The following is a 6,845-nucleotide window of genomic DNA, read 5'->3' as shown; positions in this document are numbered from 1 at the left end:
TTTTGATTTTTTAACCCTGTATGCCAATATTGCCCATGTGAAATTATAAAAATTGTTTGTATATACATTGAACGACAAATATATGTGACGTATAAAATTTTCTGACGTCAGACACGCGAATCAATGAATGTGTTTCTAGATAGATGTTTATCATGTTTATGTGTTCTGCTAAATTGTTCTTTTTAAAATTGTTACACGATGTACCCATATTTTGACTATTTTATTTATTATGCTTGTTTAGTTCACGCATCATTGTGAATATAACGGAATTTGATAAGACTGTCATCAAAGGGAAAGGGTTAGCGCTATAAAACCAGCATTTGAAAATGCCCGTATCAAGTCAGGAATATGACAGTTCTTGTCCATTTGTTTTTGATGTGTTTTGTTATTTGATTTTGCCATGTGATTATGGACTTGCCGGTTATATTTTCCTCTGAGTTCAGTATAGTTATGATTTTACATTTTTCAAGAAGTTTCTTTTTCAGTACTCGAATACCAAAATACACAACCCTATAGTATGATTAGTTTTTCATAAAAAGAGGATATTGTGTAATTGCCTATAATTCCGTCTAACAACCTGTCCTTAAAAGCCCAAATGAATGAGCAAAGTTGTATGCATAGGTCTTCAAACAGACTCCAAGGACACATAATGTAATATCAAATGTTTTTGAAAAACAAATATTTATAGAAATCAAATATAAAAAATATCTGAACAAACATTTATTAAAACTGAATATTAAATCTGTATTCTGCAGTTTAATAGAAAAGTAGAGTATATGGCGCTAAATAAGTGATTTTGAAGCTTAGGAAGTCGTCTAAATGCTTTATTTACAGTTAGTCGCATTTAAGGATCAGTGCTTATTTTGTAAAAATTATAGATTGTTGAATCTTGCAGAAGATGTTCAATTTTGATAAGAACAAATGATATTTTATTTTGTAAATGGCAACATATGTACTTCAATTAAACATTCATTATACACAATGTAGACACGTGTTATATACATAATGGATATATATATAATAAAAAACAAAATGTCATCATAAAAAAAACTCAACAAAAGCATAAGACAAATAACAGTACAGAAACTATAATAGAAAACAAAATATTATCAACAATAACCCTACCAAAATCCAGGCTATCTAATTAGGTAGAATATTTTCAAGGAAACATGAAAGGACTGTGATAACGACAGTGTTAATATTTCCGTCGTCACATCTATAATTTCAACTTGTATTGACAAAATACAACAACTAGTCTTGGTATGGAAAGCATTTAATTAGTTATAGTTCGATTATCTACTTTTAAATGTTTATAACGCAACAAGGACAATATAATTTTATAGGTACAGATTTACAAATTGAAATCTTTATATTTCTTTTACTTTAAATTTGATATGAACAATGCACACTCGCACTTCGAGTTCAATGAAAAATTCCACTATAAGTAACTTATTGATTATTAAAAATTCTCATTAAAGAATACCGGTGATAGTCTAAGAAAGGAACATGTTTCTAGTAATTCTATCTATCATTTAAGTGTCCATGAATCGGTGATAATTTTTGGTTGTTACTATCATGCTGAAGTAATCAACCTTTTCCAACAGTCTTTTATTAATTCTGAATTTTAAGAAATATGTAAGTTCATTTGATCGAGTTTGAACAACAGGAATATACCGTTAAAGTTCAGCTATACTAATACAGCTTACAACTGACATTAAAACGACTGTTATCATAGGTTTTTATACAAAACCCATACTTCTGTTTTTAACCATTTCAATAACAAATTTGATGCTATTATATGACAATTAAATCCATGAAATGTAAGACCATTCGGGAAAAAAATATAATCTGCCCAACAAAAATAAAGAGATTCTAGGTAAATTGCATAGAATTTGATAACAATGATATCAGTGTGGATTATAAATTCGTCCCCTGATGATATAAAAAATGAGGACAAACAAACCAAACCACAATTATTCAGAAGGAACAGAGTTACGATACTGTTGTGTGGTAATTAGATATTATATTTTTACTAATATTGATTCATTGATACCATGGATACGGTCGTTTATGGGTATTAAACACATTTATTCTTGAAAAATGGTTATTGGCATGTGTGGGTTATGTTTTTTTACTTATATTTCATTACAGTAATATATTAAATCCTTTAAGTAATTGATAGTAGTCCTTTGTTAATCAATGTATTCTGTCATTTTGCCCCCTTCTTTCACCTTATCTGTGGAAGTTATTAAACCAAAAGTTCTAAAATGGTAAAGTTGAAATCATGCCTTCGTACATTTTACGAATGCCATCACGAGTTTGTTGACCTTTATTGAATATCCGTTTCACAGAATATACATTGTATCGTATATGTTCCTTATGTCGTAACTACAATCCCTTTCCCTTTTCATGAATGTGACCAACCGAATTATACTATTTACCGGGTGTTTGAAAAAATGAGTAACAAGACGGGCAACCCATGTGGAGCAGGATCTGCTTACATTTCCGGGGCACCTGGGATAACCCCCAGTTTTTTGTGGGGTTCGTGTTGCTTAGTCTTCAGTTTTGTGTTTTCCATGTTGTGTCTTGTGCATTATTATTTATCTGTTTGTCTTTTTTTTGCATGGTGTTTTTATTTGGATATACGAGTGTATATGGTGTAGCTGTTTTATGCAATAAGACGTTCATTAATCCTGTTTGTGTCGGTAAACCCTATACTCTGCAGTCCATCAGGCAAGATCTCCTCCGCACTTGCCTAAAGCTGTACACAGAAGGACGGATTTGATACAGTTGTACTGTCCTCGACAATGTCTTGCATCCACAGTGAACAAGCTCCTGTAGTGAAGAGGCTGTCTCTGTCAATATTATCTAGAACGGATTCCACATGCCGATGTCCTACTTCTTTCAACCTTACGAATCTGGCGATGAAAGAACTGACTGTAAAAGCAAACACTGTATTCAAATCAATCCATCTTGGTACACAGAACGTTTGGCATGATTGTAAAGTGCCTCTCGTGTTAATGGTACAGATTCGATTGATCTACCTTAGACTTCTTTTCTAGCTTCATTTACACTGTTTGATTAACTTGTCCGATGGTACAAAATGACAACATATCGCTCCAGCATTGGTAGAGTTGAATCACAGCATAATGTACTTGGTTCGTCTGGCATCTGTCTAAAAGCAGCTGCTACCTCGGGTAAAGCATTCCATGTATCCCATGCTGTTTTCTTTCCTCGTCCTGAAAATAAGGAGACAGTGTTGTCGCAAACTGTAAAGGCGAAGAATATTTGTAAAATCTTAGATTTAAGATGGCCCAAAGATTGTGAAATATCATTAATAGGAATGAAACGGACATGTTTCCCGGTTTCTATCCATATCTCGTCTGCTTCTGTCATTAAATACATAAATAGCGATCACAATTACGTCAGTATCCATAGTTTTAATGCTGATCTTTAAAAAAAAAAACGAATCATATCTGTCGTATCTGCTTCTTTGTGTTCACAAGGTTGTAGTTATGACTCGTCTGTGTGTGCCTGGTTTGAAATCATATTCTCTTCAACTGAACAGATAACTTTCTTTTCAGTATTTGCTACTTCTGCCAACTTTTTCGACAGAAATTGAAACAGCTCTCTTTTATTCCCATCAACCCGTGGAAAGCCATACCAGTTCTAAGTGATGTTTGATTGAGCTTGAAATTACCTTCAAATTCCCTTCACTCTATTTTCTCTGGTTGCACATTTAATGCTGTTTTCTAAAGAAAAATTGGACTGAACTGCATGACAATTAGACTCAGCATACCTTTTCTGCATCAGCGCATTTAGGTTGTTCACGATCTTTTATCCTGTTGAATATTTTGCCAGTAACATGTAGTATCATGGTTGACTTGCTGTTTAACATTTCATTAAGATATGTTTGAAAGTTATCTCCCCACGACGACAAATTGACATTAAAATTGTGACTAGTGTGTGAAATTAATTATTTAGTTAATCTTGCTATTATTGCAGTATAATAAAACTCTCTTTGATAGCGTCTTTTTAATGACGTGACAACTAGAAGAGTCATACCTTATGCAGTGTTAAGTATTAAAAGTAAACGTGCTAATTTGCCAGGTTCATATTTTATATACAGACAATTGTCGAAATTTCTATAATAAGTACTGGCATTACCGACGTAATGTTAACTAAGCTGGGAGTGATAGTCCCCCATCAGCGGTATAGACCAACTATTGTAAAATGATAAACAACAATTTATATATATTTTTTTTCTACATTTTACTTAACCAGACACGCCCTAAGTCGAGTTATCGAAATCTAAGGACGTATCAAGGGAATCATTAAAAAAGCTAAATGAAAACAAGGACTATACATTAATAACAAATCCAGCTATGTTTATTTTCCCGAGGGTGTTGAAACCTTAGTTTGGTATTAATATGAAAACGGACATTTGTTAGTAAATAATAGAAAGTTTTGTCAGAAAAAAGTTAAATCCCAAAAGTATTAACCCGAGGAAAATTCAAAACGAAAAGTCTCTAATCAATGGACAAAATCAAAAGCTCAAACACATTAAACAAATGTATAACAACTGTCATATTCCAAACTTGTTACAGGTATTTTAGTTTCATATGTGGAAAAGGGTATATTACAATTGATTTTAAACCTAGCTAAACCTCTTACTTGTAGGACAGTCACATCAAATTACATTTTATATTGACACCGATGTGTGAACAAAACAAACAGACATAATCGTTAAAAATATCAAAAATAAAGGTACAGAAGTCAACATTGTGTTGTAATCTAATTCACTTTAAATCAATCATGTATATAAAGAAGCACACATTGACATATAGACCAACCATATTAGCAAACATTAACGACAAAAACACACACATTGACCATAGTACAATAACACTGGTATTAATACAGAGCTACGTCATATATGTATCAAAGAAACACAAAAAGGCATGTAGACAATGCACATTAGCAAAAATGAAATGCAAAATTACAAAAATGTTTTAAAATAGCACAATGACGGGATGAATAAGTACAGAGCCACGTCATATGAATTAAAGAAACACCGAAAAACATATAGACAAAGCACATTAGAAAACAGAAAGACAAGCATGGGAAAATTATCATGAACAATAACACAATGACGGGATATACAAGTACCGAACAGAACCGATCTACTGACCATTATGCTTAATATCAAGAAATTATTGAATATTTTAAGAGAATCGATAATTGCGGCATACCCCAATAGTAATTTAAAGTATCTAAAACAGTAGGTTTCTTACACATTTTGACACATTCGATAAAATTGGGTGCACCACATCTAGATTTCGTCAATCAATGTCTCTTCAATGATGTTGGGAATTGAAACGGTATTTGGACGGCCATATAATAATCCTCAATTTAGAAAAGACCTTGGAATTTTAAAGGCAAATATAATACAAGCCTAAACGAAAAATGTGAACAATTGTAAATTGAGAACAACGTTCAAACCTATGATTGCCTTGGATAAAACTGCAATTTTTACATATGCCTGCAAACATATTTCTTATTGGAGAAATCAAAATGCAGCAGGAACAACATATTTCTGAAAGACCAAATAAGGGAAAAATGATATTTCAACAAAAAGCATTTGTTAACAAGATTGAACAACGGATGTTCTTAAAATAAATATACCGTTGTGCAAATCTAAAGATTTATACATAAGAAATGAATATAACTATTGACGTTGATTCCAACTAAAGATTTCATTAGGTATCAAGGAAAAACATCAATATTACACTCTATTTCAGAGAACAACTCAATCTTGGCAGATGCTATGCATATAAGGTTACTAATATATCTGTTATCAGCACATCTTGATGATCAAACTGGTTCTACCTAACGTAAACGTGATATCAAACCCGTCACAAAATAATGACTGTTCGGATGATCATATAATCTATTTAAGGATATACGATATCACCATTATTGTTGTTCAGGGAGTCTACATGACATCTAATTTGTTTAGTTACGGTTGTCAGAAAAAACTATTAATCTAAGAACACCTACAACAATGGTAAATTGAATAAGTGATTTTATTACATTTATTTACCTACAGATTTTATTACATGAAATCTGCATGCTAAAATCTACCTAATGTTTTCATTTATTTCATCTAAAACTGCAATTTATATAATGTGCTTATGAAAATAAAAAAACCGACATACGGTATCAGAGCACTTGAAAATTACTATGTAGCGTAAAGTCTGTCTATGCTGCATAGTATATATTTTCACCATTTATAGTATACTAAATATCGTTACACATGCGTATGCTTGTGTTTTTGGTTTTTTCTTTTTTTATAAAAGGTTTGCTAAAAGTTGCAAATTGAACAATTGTTGTGTGTGCAAAGGATAATTTGTACAAAATGCATTTAGATATATAAACTGCAGTCTCGGGTTATGCAAATCATATGTCTACACATCAACATTCACTACATCTTAGAATTATAATATTATACTTATAGACCCATTGACGACTTCCAACTTTTGAATTTAAGTTTACTGACGTAGCGTAGTATTAGAGAATAAAACATGTTTCCCAGTATGAGTGAACTCCTTTGACTCGAAAATAACCCGTCTTATTTGGTTTGGTTTTGTAGTAGTTTAATGTTTCTGTTGTCCTCTTATAGTTGATGCGTTTTACATTTAAGTTTTACTTTATCGAGTTTTGAATCTTGAACAGCGGTAAACTATTGTTCCTTTTTTAATCATAATTTGAAATATAATTCACACGACATATGTGTCTCAATACGATTGGAATTTAACCTCGAATAATAGCTAGCTGAAACTTTC

This window comes from Mytilus galloprovincialis, chromosome 13 (assembly GCF_965363235.1).
Source record: "Mytilus galloprovincialis chromosome 13, xbMytGall1.hap1.1, whole genome shotgun sequence".
NCBI lineage: Eukaryota > Metazoa > Mollusca > Bivalvia > Mytilida > Mytilidae > Mytilus > Mytilus galloprovincialis.
Note: the sequence above shows the minus strand (reverse complement) of the source record.